Source organism: Macrobrachium nipponense, chromosome 10 (genome assembly GCF_015104395.2).
Source record: "Macrobrachium nipponense isolate FS-2020 chromosome 10, ASM1510439v2, whole genome shotgun sequence".
Taxonomy (NCBI): Eukaryota; Metazoa; Arthropoda; class Malacostraca; order Decapoda; family Palaemonidae; genus Macrobrachium; species Macrobrachium nipponense.
In genome coordinates this window covers 24,193,122-24,209,137 of record NC_087204.1, presented here as the reverse complement: position 1 = coordinate 24,209,137, position 16,016 = coordinate 24,193,122, and the positions used below count along the sequence as shown (strand labels likewise).

Here is a 16,016-nt window from a genome sequence, read left to right as displayed (position 1 = left end):
ATATATATATATAACATAATTTGGACGCACACACTTCCATCTCCCTTCCTCTGTGGAGTCATTGATTTCTTTTCACTGAAGCGGTAATAGCTGCCAAAAACTGACTGGTACAGTTCCACCTTTTCAACCAGATGCCATGACACAATTCAGCCATGCCTCAACCTCCACAAACAATTCAAGTCGCATCCTGAAAAAGAGTGATATATATGTAGTTTTCCCTCTCTCTCGCATTAGGTATTGTATGTGTTACTGTAGCCTACAGTGTTTTTGAACTGATTTTGCAAATATTTAATTCAAGTTAATTGCACCTTATTAGTAACAACTTATTAAAAAAAATAATATACATGAATATACCAGTACAATATAGGGTAGGGCTATGAAATTTCACAAGATATAATAAATTAACTGTTCTGGTAACTCACTACTCAGTCCATTATACTGTAATAAGATAATGAACTTGCAGACCCTGAGAAAAATATGAAGCTATACCTCATTCATTTTATCCTGAACCGTGCTAAAGGGAATAGCCCAGGTGAGTTTGTAAGCCAAACGCTGATTTGCTGCTACCGTACAATCACAGGTCTGAATTATTTATTTTTTGCATTGGCTTTACAATTACAGAGCTTTATCATATTTCATAAAAATATAAAGGTAATATTATCACAGCATTGGAACCTACAATGAGTTAAAAAAAATTATTTGATACTAGAACCAATCCCTTTCTCAATATTTACCAAGAATATCTGTTCTTCAAACACTAATTGCACTAACATCACCCATTACTTTTCTTTCAATGCTAGAGGTCCTCCAACAAGGAAAGGGTAACTCTAGGAAATACTCCACGCCTTATTTTATTTTCAGTTTTCCATAAAAATAAAAAAATAAAAAACTTTTGGGTAATTCTTACTATTAGAGCCACATGAGCTTATAAAAAAGTAGATGCATAGAATTAAGGAGAATAGTGTATAGAATGCATAGATAAGAGTCAGTAAGGGAGGAAATGTCTAATAATGAAAATAAAGATGTTTAAAGTGGAGGTTAGGTTAAGCAATATAGGTTAGGCTAGTACACAAAATTTAGTGTCCAATAATGCTTTACAGACACAGAGGTTAGGTTAGTGTAGAGGAAAAAAAACTACATTTTGTATACTAGGCTAACCTATAATGCTTAAAATAAAAAATAAAAAAATTGAAAAAAAAAACCCTTGGTCAGTAAAATAGGAAGTAACCCTTTATTCTATAACCACCCAACAAGCTTGGGGGCCTTATGGGAATCGGGGGTTTTGGGTGCACTAGCCTAACATAACCTCTGCGTCAATCAAGCATTACCTATACTCTGTTTTTTTCCATCTGTCCATCCGCCTGTGGTGTTTTTGTATGGTAACACTGCGTCCCGGGCTTTAGATAGTTACGCTATTTGTAAGTTTTAGGTAAATAAAAGGATATCTAAGTGTACATTTGCAACTGAAAAGTGTTTTAATAATTTACTGTATGCGATTACACCGTTAATATTCGAAATAGGATATTATAATCGTTGAATGTAAGCTGAATGTAACTATCTAAAGCCCGGGACGCAGTGTTACCATACAAAAACACCACAGGCGGATGGACAGATGGAAAAAAACAGAGTATAGATGGGGGTTTTGCCCCCATATCCCCTTTAAAGGTGGGGGGCTTCTTCCTCACATCCCTTAACTTACCTTGTCACCTTGTGCAGCCTAAAGGTTTGCTCACATTAAAACCCTTACAACAAAAGCAACTCTTCCTAGAGTCGTTGGTATTTCAATTTCCAAAGAAAATGCAGAATTATTCCCTACGTAGACTAATGGTACTTTTCTTTCATACTAGTATTGCTATAGGGATACTTTACTATAAAATGATAGTGAAAGATAATGGCATAAGCTGCTATCACTTACCTATGGGGCCTGGCTTTCTCAAGTCGTCGTAGTGGTATCTATATCAGCTGGCATGCACTTTGTATGTAAATTTAATTCAGCCACTTTGTCAAACAAATTCAGTTCGTGCGGCCCGCCAATTTGTTTACGCTGCTGCAGAGACATCTGGTGGCGGCATTTGGTGACCATTTCCCACAGTTCAAAATTTCTCGATCACAGATAATTGCTGTATCATTTTGGGCTTATATAAACATATTTCAGTACTCTATATGCTGTCGTTTGCTCACCAAATGAGGACGAATGTTTAAAACAACAATTAATAAAGGAAGTCTTTTTAAGAAATGGAAAACCTTTAATTTCCCTCGAAAGGTGAAAATGAGGTTTGTGCATGTTTTTGCATAGTACTATAAAATTACGATTTTTGTGCATCATTATATTTCTGCATGTGACAGGTCTAAAATCAATGAGAAAACGCATCATTTACTGTATATAGAGTTGCATTATCATTGACGTCCTAAGTATGTGAAAAAAACGTTTGTTGGAAGTTTGTGAAGCACTCACCTAAAAAGTGCCTTCATGAGCCTGAGATGAACAGCGTATTTGAAGCTCACGAACGTTCGCTTCCGGGGGGGTTGGACAGCTTTCTGTTCAATGAATCGCCCGCGAGATCCCTCAGTCTTGCCCCAATTTAACGCAACACTTGTGAAGTTAAATGGCGGGGATTTCGAATGATCAGTTCGAAATTCACGACATACTCCACACCCGAAGTATGGGGCGTTGAAATGTTGGACAATTCAGGAAAGACTGAGCTCAGGGGAGCTCGCGGGGGGGAGTAACCACTCCTACACTACTCAGTCAGGCTCGCTGCGTAGCGCTCCACAGCGACTCTAACAGAGTACACAAAAAAACATGACATGTCAAAGAAATCATACATCAACATTACACCCGGGGTAATCAATGTCATATACAAATAAAACATCAATGGCAGATATATACATAAATGTACCCATACACATAAGGTAGACATGATTCAGCACAGAAACTTAATAGGCAATGGGCCTGCCATAAGATCAAAAGCATAAATGTAAAATCACGATCAAGGAAACATGAATATACTCTCATAAGGCATTCTGCCTTCACTCAATCAATGGCATGAAAAAGGAAACAGTCATATATGTACAACTTTGTATGCAACAAGCATAGACTTTAGGCACTCGCCTCAAAATGCAATACAGCATGCAAGAGAAACTTCTATATTAAGCTTTTCATCTTCAATAATCTTCATGCAACACGCATGTTATTCTAGACTACTCGCCTTCAATAATCAACAAGCATTAATCGGATAGACAGGCCATTTGCCTTTAAGGAAACATTACAACTGATTCAGTATGTACTCTTTCACGGGACACATGCCCTCAAAACGCTTTCACTTCTCTACAAGTACTCATATACATTTTTCGTAATTTACTTTGAGGGTGGGGGTTACCTCTGCACAACGCTCGACTTGTTTGCACAAGAGGGGGCTCCCACTTCCTTACGCTAACCCGACGCACTTCCATCCTCTGAGGATTCAACTCACCTACACTTACTTGGGTCCACCCTCCCTGCCTACCAGAATAAGGGACCTTCCTGTTTTCTTTCACTGTTTCTAGCTATAACTTATATATAGTCGCTTTTCATTAAGCGCTTCATCAACTCGCGCTGCTTAGCAGCAGCCTTTCTCAAAGGGGGTGCAGAACGTCTTTGTCTGCCTAACTGAATGTCAACGTCACTACCACTTGATACCTCAGTATCATTCACTTCAGCACTCTCACTTACCGTATTGGTATCGCTCGATTCGTTACCAATATCGTCAGCGTCTTTGTCACTCAAGACCTTTGTGGCTGATTGTTCGGATGTTGCAGCCAGTGCCACCCTTTGGTCGTCCCCAGACGTCACAACATTTCCTGGAACACCTACTGCTGGGCTGTACGCTCCCACGTCTCGGACCTCTTCGTTGCCGTCTTCGTCACGCACCATCTCCTCCGTCACACCATCAACATCGTCACGCCGTTCGTCTCCAACGCCATCATCGTCATCTGAGGGGGCAAGTTCCAGGGGGACCAAGTGGCTGACAGCACTCAGGGACTCAACATCTTCGAACAATACCTTGGCCGAACGCACAATGCCGTCGTCGTCCGGGTACGTCTCCACGACGCATCCAAGGGGCCACGTTGCCCGCTTTTGATTTTCTTGCTTTACTAACACGATGTCTCCGGGGTGCAGCTTGGTGGGTTCCCCAGACTGACAATCGTGTCGGGCTCTCAGGGCACTCAGGTACTCCTTCCTCCACCTCTCTCGGAAGGCTTTCAAAGTGTCTGTTAGTTTAAGATATAGATCTCGTAGCCTCCGGGAGGTGATGGTAGCATTAAGGTCTTCATCTGGCAAAACAGGTGCCATTAAGTTGATTAAGTGACCTCGCACTTTATAAATGAGAGGGGGTGAGGAACTCGTCCTCACACTTGTCACCGCTATACATCAACGGCCTATTATTAACTACCGCCTCGCTTCCAAGGAGGGGCAGAAATCTAAATACACGGCCCTGGGTGGCCATGCATGTCACGAGGAGGATATAGCCTGGTCGCGTTTCGGTTTGTATGGCTGCGGTGTGGTCCACGCCGACTGCGGCAAATGGTTTTTGCAAGGGGGGTTGGTGGTGGTTGTCTCATCAGCGGTTGGAAGGCGAGCACGCATTCTGGACACTTCCGTACAACTTGCTTAGCAATAGACCTCAGGCCTGGCGTCCAGCATTTCTGTCGAAAAATCGCCATTAGCGTATTGACATTACAATGGAGGTGCAAACAATGCAAATACTTTAAGTATGCTCTGACTAAGTCCTTAGCAAGGCAAAAGAATCATATGTTTCATCCTTCAATTTGGGACACTCGCCCCTAGTGCAAATCAATTTGTCTACTATTATTAGACTTAATTGCCTCACAAAATTCATTATCTCACGAGGGGGTCTGACCTCACCCTCCAAATATGCATACACAGTAGGTAAATAGAATTTTTGTTCTAATAAGACAAGAACTCGAAAAGGATCCCTTTTCACTTTTGCAAACTTTAACACTAATCTGGTTACTCTAATCAAAATTCGGAACTCAACCTCCCTGAGTAGTAGTTCCCATATCCCTCCTGGGGGAATAGACCTTGTTTCTTCCCTCAGTTCCTGCACCGCCGCTACCACGGTTCTGATATTTGTTAGATCTTCCTCTTTGAAGGGAACAGGCTCTCCTGGGATTCCCAAGAACTCTGGACCCTGGCGCCAAAGAGGATTCTGCTGCAATTGCTGGATTGTTGCGCCCCTAGACAAGACATCAGCAGAATTCTGTTTGCTGGGCACATACTTCAATCTGAAATCACAAATCTGGCGGAGAAAAACAACTTCCGCCACACGGTTAGATATAAAGATATTTTTGTTGTCCTTGGCATCCGGGGATGCCACCCATGCTAATGCAACTTTGCTATCTGACCAGATACTAATCTCTTGCGGTATCTATTAGCCCTTTAATCGTTTTCACTAGCCTACAACCTAGCAGCAAAGCTAAAAGTTCTAATTTAGGGATGGTGATTTTGAGCATCCCTTTCGGAGTGATTCTCATTTTGCTGGTGAGTAATCTTACGTTACTTTCTTTATCTCTGACATACGCTACAGCACCGTATGCCCTACTACTGGCATCAGTGAATATATGGAGTTCGGATCTTCTGACTCCTGCCGCTCTCGGAAATGTTAACTCACCGACTGATTTCAACTCTACTAGCAGTTCTCGCGCTTCTTTAGCCTTTTCCTTACATAACACGTCATCCCATCCAATCTCTTGTTCCCAAAGTTGTTGGAGAAACAGTTTTTCCCTAACAAATAAAGGACTGACTAGACCTAGCGGATCGTAAATTGATACTAGCAAAGATAGTACCCTACGCTTCGTAGGTACCCATCCCTCCCCCAATTCACGAATCCTCTCACTCTCTTTCACACAGACGGTCGACGTCTCGAGCCCATCTCAGCCCGAGCACGCTCACATTCACAGGTTCTTTCCACTCTCTCTTGCTATCGAAGGCTATACTGTTTGTTGCCCACCCTTCTAACGGCATTCTGGCCCTATCCAAAATTGCGTGGACAGATTCTTGTTCCTTTTTCATCTCATCCAAACTTTCAAAGGTACTGACATAGTTATCAACATAAAAGGACTTGCTTAATTCAGGTCTTCCTTCTAACTTAAAATGATGACTCAACACTTGTTGTAACAAAAAGGGACTAGCCGTGATGCCGAACACCACGACTCTGAAAGCGAAGGTACAGCGCTTCGACCTGTACCTCTCGCCACAGGAATCTTGTATATTTGGCATCACGGGGATCTAATAGTACTCTATGAAATGCTTTGCTTATGTCTGCAAGCATGGCGTATTTATTCATTCGAAACTTTAGAAGCAAATTATAGGCCAACTCTACTAAATTAGGCCCCGGTAACAGGCATTCATTTAAGGATTTATTATTCTTAGCTTTGGATGAGGCATTCAATACGATTCTAAGGGGGGTCGTGCGGCTATCCTTTTTAATGCCGAAATGCGGCATGTAGTATCCTTCTATTTTTGGATCTTTTACTTCATATATAAATCCTGCCTCGAGGTATTTGTCGATCACTCCCTGATATTGATCATAGTATTCCTTGTCTTTCTGAAATTTGGTTTGCAACGAATCTGGCCTACCTTCTGAACGGAACGGCAAGCTAACCTGATATCCTTCAGGCTTCTTCGTTACACTCTGCGAAACCTTTCGCATGGCTTCCGCTTCGCGGACAGTGTACTGCTCGGATGGGGCGATGCCTAAGGTATCTAAACGCCACCATTCATCAACATCAAATGCAATTGGTTCGCTCGCGACCCTACATACCCTGAGTGTTCTCACATGATCTATCTTGTGACCTTCTAATAGCCACTGTGGCACTCTCCCATATGGCGACATGCCATTATGGGTCAGAAAAAGACTTATCCCATCTATCTTTTCTACTCCAATAATGAAATAATTAAAATAGTCTGCACCCACAAGAATGTGCACGTTTCGTAACTTATCGCTCTTACTGTCAGGATCTGCTAACGTGACTCCATTCCCTACTAGGTGTTGTCTTACTCTTACATAACCTGCGTTATGAATCGGGACGTCTACGTTCTCGTGAACAACTAGTTTCATTCGAACAATTCTATTACCCATCTCTACCCGGCAACTCACTACGTCATACTGGCCACTGATTTCTGCGGAACCAAAGGGAGCAATGTTCAATGCCACTTTGCCTACCACTGGCAGGCCTAACTGCTTTGCAGTTTTAGCAGAGATAAAACTTCGTTGACTCCCAGTGTCCAAAAACAAGCGAACCCGTTTACTCCCCTGCTTGTGATGGATCTCGGCCATGGCCGTTGGCAAAATCGTACAGGGAAGATCTACACTAGACGTTTGGGCTACTTTAGTGCTCTTACACGGTTGTGATTCTACTTTCTCTTTGGGCGGACGGGGGTTCCTATCGTGCTGCCTGGTCGTTGCATTTACTACTGGGCGGGAGGTTGTAGCTTGACTGTTACTTACTAAACTGGGATTACTTCGGGACGAAGTGGAGGGAACTGAATGTGCTTTTCTAAAGCTGCTATTATCACAAATGGAAGTATTATGATTATTTCCACAACTTTAACATGAATTGGGGTTAGTGCATCTATCACTACGGTGACCTGACTGAAGGCAATAAAACACAGGCCCTTCCTTAGTAGAATGCGGCGTCTGGCAGCCACGTCACTCACTCGGCGGCATCCGTGAGGCAGGTGCCATTCATTGCAATAGGGACAAGAATTATTCTGCATAGGTTTCGTTTTGGGTCTAATGCTGACATCGTTTTTCTTATCAGATTCTAATTTCTTGCCTCACTGTAACGCGTCATCTTCCAACATGCGAATTATGAAGTCTATAGCTTCAAAAAATTCTTCTAAATTATAGTCACATTTTCTGAGGTGTTCGACCACCTTTTGATGGAGCTTACCTTCTGACAACTTCTGATTGATAAGGCTCATGACCATGCCATGGCCTATATCATTAGTACTGAGCCTCTTGATTTGCTCAATGATCACTGTTAACTCAAACCTGAACTTCTTCAGCTCTACGGGGTTCAACGAGGTGGGCTACGGAATATAGGTTGGAAAGTTTCAGATTTGCAAGATCACTGAGACGTTTGGTGTACATTACCATATTGCTTATCCAAGAGATCTAACGCTACCTGGTAATTCGCGGCGGTTACACTTAGGGATTTAACTATCCTAAGCGGATCCCTGCCCAGAGTCCCTAACAAGTAAGTAAATTTGGACACGTCGTCCAAATCTGCCCTTCGATCCAAGTGGATCGTGAACAATTTTCTGTAAGAAGCATATTCCTGCACTTCCCCTTCAAAAGTGGGGAGAGGCAGCGGTTTCAATTTGGGGAGGGAAACATTCCCTGTCTGAGTGACTTTCAGTTTATCGATTCAATTCAACAAAAGGGTAGAAGCTCGCACAGCTTCTGCTAAGGTTTGCCTGATTCTGGCATCTAAGTTAGATTCTAACTTTACGACTTGACGTTTGTACAGCTCTCGAAGCTGACCTTCTTCTTGTCTCAACTGCATGACCAAATTTTGGTACATGCTCTCAGAATACGTTTCTACTAACGCATACTGTGATTCGGCGAGTAAGTCCGCTGTGAGACTCAGCGAGGCCATTTTGTATTATTTACTCTACTTCTTAGGGGGGGTTTATGCAAACTAGGAAATGAGGATTTTTCTTACGTTAGGAAGACGGGGTGCAAAGACTAGTGGCACGTGGGGCTAATTGCACATCGGAACAAGCTGAGCCTAGTTATTTTGTCTGTCTCTCTCTCTCCTGATTAATCTCATTAAACGATTGAGGAATAAGCGTTACGAATTTCTGAATCAAAATGGACTCCGTCCCTTTGTTTGCCTTCGCGGTAGGCACGAGAGTTCATAGGCAAGTGTCGGACTCCGTACCGACTTCTTTTGTAGCTGTATTTGGAAATTCTCGCATTAAAGTTCTTTACTTTTTTGACATATTCAACGGAACTTATAGCAAAACGATTATCAGGGAGATACTCTCTGATCTCTGCGTCGCAGATAGCAATTATTCACAATTTTCCTCAAGCGTTCAATAAGAGTACGTACAAATTAATCCCAAACGGTTTTGGGAGGGTGATTGATTGCCTAGGTCGTTTCCTCCTACATACAACACGACCAACTCATACCGTCTCTGCCAGAATGATAGACTACTATCTAAAAATTGACTGACCAGACCTCCTGGCCTTCTATAGATCTCAATCTGGTTATCTGAACACTGTGGCAGATTCGGTGGGAGCTGACCGTGTCCTATCAGGGCTACCCTATAGACCATACTTTATTGAAATTTCCCTTCAAGCTCTAGAGCACTCTTGTCATCCGGTTCTCAAAGGACCAAATGTCGGGATTTTCTTCGACTTTTATTATTTTTATATTTTATGATTCGTGCCCGGATGTTCTGGGCCGATGACAAGGCCTTGAGGAGGCGTGCACTCTAAAACTCTTAGGGTGAGATACAATAAAATTTGGTCAACAAAAGTTTTATTACGAAAAATAAACATTTAAATACATTAACAGTACACCGAAACTAAAGTTCCTAGCAGAATTCCACAGTACACGCAGTTTCTTACTGCTCTCACCAATTTTAATGCAAATAACCTGAAAATTCTCATGGCCTTTTTATGTGGTAGTACATAGGGTCTTTGATGTCACGTGCTTGTAAAGCACTAAGTCCACAACTGGACTAAAATTCTGCACAATACGAGACCCATTGACTCAACATCACAAACAAATAACATTCTTGCACTGGCAGCTTTCGTTTGCTGCATAAATCGAGTCCCTCATCACAGGGATGGCACATATATACATGGATAAAGTTAACTTACTGTTACGACAGAATTCGACCTAGCATGGCGATGGCTGGGAGTTGGAGAATTGAGAGACACAAATTTCACGGTACTTACACGGTTCAGTGTCTGGGCAGGAATGAAGCATCGCTTCACCCTTCTTCAAAAGAAACTTACGCTTTCCCGCATGAACTACAGAATCCTTGTAATTCAGGCGGGAATCATCGTTTATTTAGACATTACGGAAATCACTTAATCTATTTTACTCCTGAATGTGAAATATGACTGTTACGTTATCATTTAGGATCAAGGAATTGACTTAAAGTTCTGGCTGAAGGCCGTAATCTGCAAATTCTTGAATGGCTACGGAGTCCTTGGCTCAAAATCTCTACATAGATAATTTATCTCGTATTATTGATTAGCAAATTATATTTATTAATGAAAATTCATAACGTCTTCATGCTTTTAGGAATTGCGTCTCAAACTGTCGTGTATTGGACGGCTTTCTGTTCAATGAATCGCCTGCGAGATCCCTCAGTCTTGCCCCAATTTAACGCAACACTTGTGAAGTTAAATGGCGGGGATTTCGAATGATCAGTTCGAAATTCACGACAGAGGAAGCCACGGAATAGAATAGGAAAGAATGCCTAGAGGTCAGTGTGGAGAGATTCCATCTAGATATGAGACGTGGAAATTTAAGCAATGAACTGTTAGAGGAGTTTGACAGCTAAGTGCGGGAAAAGGTCAAAAGAGAACAGATGAGAAGTACACCGACAGATAAGCAATGCAACTGGTAGCAAATGCGACGCTGCACGATGACCCTTTACGCTGCCTACTGTTCGCCACGCAAGATACACTATAGGCAGTAGCAAGAACAAAGCCTTTTTTTGCCTTTCGCAGACAATTTCATCTAATATATAGATATATATATATAGCTATATAGATATATATATATATATTGTGACGAAGTGCCAAGTATCTGGTTACTACACTTACCAATAATTAAATGAGTACCTCGCAACCCAGACACCTGAACCTTCATCACAGGTAAAATACGACTGAATACTCTAAAGGCAACAATGATCCCTTAAACAACTTACCAGTGATGCAGAAAATCAGACTAAGTTCATTAAAACAGGTGTGAGGTAATCTCATATGTAATTAAATTAATCAAAAGGCATCACTCCATCCACAACTTTAAAAGTCTAAGTATTTCCCTGATTTCAAAAGTCTAAGTACTTCCCTGGTTCTAACTCACTTCAACTAAATTGAAGGAAAACAGCTCAATTACCACTCTATATTTCTACCTAAACATAAACATACTGGTGAAAAAAAAAACATAAAAATTTTAAATACAAAAATTTATTATTAAACTCAAAAATTTATAAGTGAAATTCACAATCTCAGGGAAATTTACTATTACGTACTTGAAAACAACACAAGCTTAATTAATTCTTGAATTAGTTAAGTAAATTTAATCAAAATTAATTTATCACAAAAATCAAGAAAATTAATTCAGTCGAAATTCAAAAGTGTTAGGTAATAACTAAAATTGGAAATTAATTCACAAGTGCTAAACAACACTAAAACTTGAAAAGAATTCTAAGTAAATGCAAATTAATTCACAAGTGTTAAATTCAATTAAATATACAATGATTAATTAACAAAAACAATTAAGTTAATCAAATTGTGAATGCAAATGAAAACACAGAAAAATGTGGAAAATACCAAAATTTTAAAAAGCATTGATCACACAGAATAAAAAAAAAAAAAAACCACACACTTCAATAAGAAAAAATGGACAAATGCACAAAAAATCACTTCAATAAGAAAAATGGATAAATGCAAAAAAAATTTCACTTCAAATCGAGCGAGTAAGATTGACAGGATTCCAAAACAAAACGGAGACTTCAAGCTTTCCTTATCTCGAGCGATGACAAGTTATGAAAACAAAAAACGAGCATGACTCACGGCTAAATTGCCCCGGCTAGTACGCAACCAGCCCTTGGCATACGATGTAGTACGGATATTACGCTAATCTTGTCAACCAAAAGGAAAGCTACTTTCAACAAAGACTTAGAAGAAGAATGTCCTTTCATAAAGAAAAGAAAAGGTGAAAGTGATGTTAAATGCATAAAGTGTACATAATCTTTTTCTCTACCGAATGGAGGAAAATATGATATTGAACGTCACATAAAGACCGACAGACATAAGCGTGCCGATGCATCCGCCTCATCTAGCAAGTCGATGACCACATTCCTACAGAAGGACAGATTTGAAGAAAAAGAAAAGAATTAGGCAGCTGCTGAAGGAACATGGGCATATCATTCACTTCAACACAGTTTGTCATTTCGCTCTACGGATTGCACTTCCAAACTCATTAAGAAGTGTTTTGAAAGTACGTTTGCTTGTGCCAGAACAAAAATGGAGGCGATTTTGAATAGTCTTCTTGCCCGATGCCTAGAGCACTTGAATGTTGATTGGTCCCACGCAAATTGTGTTACTTTATATTGTGACTGCTCAAATCATGGAAATTTTGAATTATGTCCCTTATTGGTTAGGTACTTTTCACCTCGCCATGGTGTCAAGGTCAAAATATTGGAAGCCAAAAATCTTGGTGGAGGAACAAGTGCTATTATTTCAGATTATATACAAGAAACTTAGTTCCAATAAACTGTCGGCTACGGTTTTGGCTTTGTGTGCTGATAATACGAACTGCAACTTTGGTGGATCATCGAGGGGAGGCAAAAATAATGTCTTTTACAGAATGCAACAAGTTCTAGGTAGAAAATTAATTGGTGTTAACTGCGCAGTTCATATCTTGAATAACTGTATGAGAGCTGCGACTGACTGTCTACCTATAGATGTGGAAGTTATAACCGTGAAGATATTTTCTTTCTTCTACATCTACACAGTCAGAGTGGAGCAAATGAAAGAAATTTGTGAAAATGTTGATGTGCACTACAAAAAACTTATAAGGATATACGAAGACAAGGTAGCTTGCTTTACAACCAGCTATTGAGGGGATTCAGAAACTATTCATATCATGAAAGACCTATTTTTTGTCCCAGGATAAATGCCCAACCATTCTTAAGCAGTTTTTTGATGATCCATTTGCTGAAGTTTGGCTTTATTTTGTACACAGTCAGAGTACAGTGGTCCATGATTACACTTTGAAAATCAAATCCCAATAAGTTTCAATGATGGAAGTTGATTGCATTTTAAAAGATTTGAAAATGAAAATGGCAGAGCGAAAAAGAGGACTGTTCATCCGAATGGCAAACACCAAGATGCTCCGAGATTTGGGAGGGAAGGCGAATAATGTTGAACATTTCAAAAGTGCAGTAAAAGTCCTTTTATGGAACATCAGTAGAATACTTAGATCAGTGGACTAGCCCATTTGATGAAGTATAAAATTTTGATTGGGTCCTTCTTCACAGTAACCCAATATGCTGGTCTTAGGTCCAGGAAACAGTGAACTATATTCATGGGATAAGACCTGATTTAGAAATAGATGATAATGAACTTTTTGATGAAGTTACTTGTGTCAAAAAAATTTTGACAGATGAAAAGATGCAGCGATGGAAAGTAAGTGATCTGGAAGTGGATAGAAAATGGGTAGATATTTTCTGCCACTTTGATAATAACAGCATTCCTTTCAGAAACATATCTAAGGTTATTGAATTTAGCCTTTGCCTCCCTGGTTCCAATGCTCCGGCAGAGAGTGTTCTCCTTAATGAACAACTTCTGGACATCAGAAAAAAGCCAGTTACAAGTATCTATGCTGAAGTCTGCACTAATAGTGAAATGCAATTTCGACTTGAGTTGCAGTGACTTTAATGAATATCTTACAACTCACCCTTCACTCTTGAAGAAGATCAAATCTAGCCAAAAATACACCAAAGATTGATGTAAAATTTTGTTCTTTTTATGTAGTCTACAATTTTCCTTATATATTAAAGAATAATTTTCTGTTGAAAAGGTCAGCAAAAAGGTCTGAATAAAATACATTAAAGAATAATTTTGTGTTTAAAAGGTCAGAAAGAAGGTCAGAATAAAAACACTAACTGATAGCTCTTCTAATTTATCATTGCTTGTTATTGAATATCCTGAGTAAAGTCAAATCAAGATAAAAAATACACCAAAGGATTATGTAAGCATTTTTTTCTTTTTCATGTAATTACTACAATTTTCCTTAAAAATTAGAGACTAATCCTTTTTTAAATGTCAGCAAGAAATAACGTCTGAATAAAAACAATGTCATTGATAAACCTAATTTATCATCAGCTGTTACTGAATATACTTAGTAAAAATCAAATCAAGCCAAAAATACGCCAAAGAATGACGTAAGAATTTTTTTTCTTTTTAAATAATGTCTGCAATTTTACTTAAAATTTAAAGAATAATTTTCTGTTTAAAATGTCAGCAATAATGTCTGAATAAAAACACTAATTGATACAATGTAAAATGTCAGCGATAATGTCTGAATAAAAACACTGATTGATAGAACTTCTCATTTATCATCACCTGTATTTGAATATACTTATGTGTTAAACTTCTGAATTTATAATGACACAACATAAGTGCAAGTGTGCATGGGCTTACTATATACTTTTGTCCCCCTTTCAAACGTCAAATAAATGGTCACCCTACTGATACCGTTAGCTAATGTAGAGCAATTCTAGCATTTAAGCATTCAGTTTTAAGGATTGTGTACAGTAGTATGAATTTTATTCTGAACCGCATGTCTCCTAATTCCAGTATAATCATTTTAAAAAGTAAGTAGAATCTCTATGGACCCCTGGTTGGAAACCATTGAATTGTAATGGCTATGCACACTTTAAATAGCGAATTTGACGGTACTATAGCAAGAGCTGGCATAGCACTTCACAGATTGTCTTCATCTGATGTCGAAAGTAACCTGTTTCACAAGATTGGGGTCCTCAGGTGTACCATATATTCATATTAATTTTGGAGAACTTCAGATAAAAGAGGATAGTTTAATTAATTTCTCATATGAAAATTTATTACGTTAAATCACAAGTTTTTGTTACTGACCTGACAGTGCTGATAGCATTGTAGACAGACAGGTTAGTGAGCTAGAATGAAATAGATTTATGGATTTTATTACATATATATACCAACTTTAACGTGTATTCACATTCCAAGGAAAAATAATACTAAACAGCCTTTCTTTTCCAACATCAGCACACCTCCTAACCCACACAACAAACACATTTCCCACAGCCACACCACACCTATTCCATTTCCATACCCACATCCTGCATTTTCGAGTCAGGACATTTACTGCAATCCTTCTGACTGCCTTTTTGCCTCTTTGCTTAACATATTTTGTTGATAGAGCATAAGCAAGAAGACAGCAGTTGATCCAGCCGCTGTGGTTGCTACTTGCCTGTGGTGTCTTAGTCGAGGTTCACAGTGATCTACATGACTCACAAGGTTCTCAGCTGTCCAGCAGATTGAGCAAGCTACCATCCCACTGTTGACACACCGAAGGAAACTAGGGAGAATGTCAAGACTACTCCACTCGAGTTGGATTCATTCAGTGGACTAATAATTGACCCTGTAGAGAATCCAACAGAAAGGTATGGCTTTCTCAGCAGTGAGTTGGTAGCCATGGAATTAGTCACCATAACCTTCCAAAAAGCAGGAGGAATGTTGTAGCAGATAAACTCACTCAAGGTCCTCTCATAAAGAATAGCATCTCACCAAAGGTACTCAGAGACCATAAGACTAAGATTAAATGGTAGAGTGACTGGCTTCTCTTCGCTTCTTATCGCTCTGTCATGCCAGTGCCAGACCAAATAGGAGGTTAAAGGAGTCAAAGCTCCCTTGCTCACTATCTTGACCAGGAACTTGACAATTCTGGGTGGATATTAACATGCCAGTCAGTTTAGTCTCCTATATAAAAGGTGGTGGTTTGTATGCATACTAACTGTAGCAACATAGTACGTACATATAGCAAACTTTTAAAATGACCATATTTTTCCTAGTTACTCAAACCAGAGCCTTTTATCATAATTATACCTCTGCCACCCTGCATAGCCTCTTACGCTCAGAGGAAAAAAGTTCTTGGTGGCAGCAAATGAGTAGGGGTTTTACCCCTATCCAACCTTCTACCATCTGTTAAATACTTTT

General features: G+C 39.7%; 1 long non-coding RNA gene across 2 annotated transcripts in view; it reads left to right on the top strand.

Moving 5' to 3' along the window:
- The window catches only part of LOC135223489 (uncharacterized), a 104,631-nt gene that overhangs the window by 50,294 nt on the left and 38,321 nt on the right, over window positions 1–16,016 (top strand). The gene's annotated exons all lie outside the window — the stretch shown is intronic.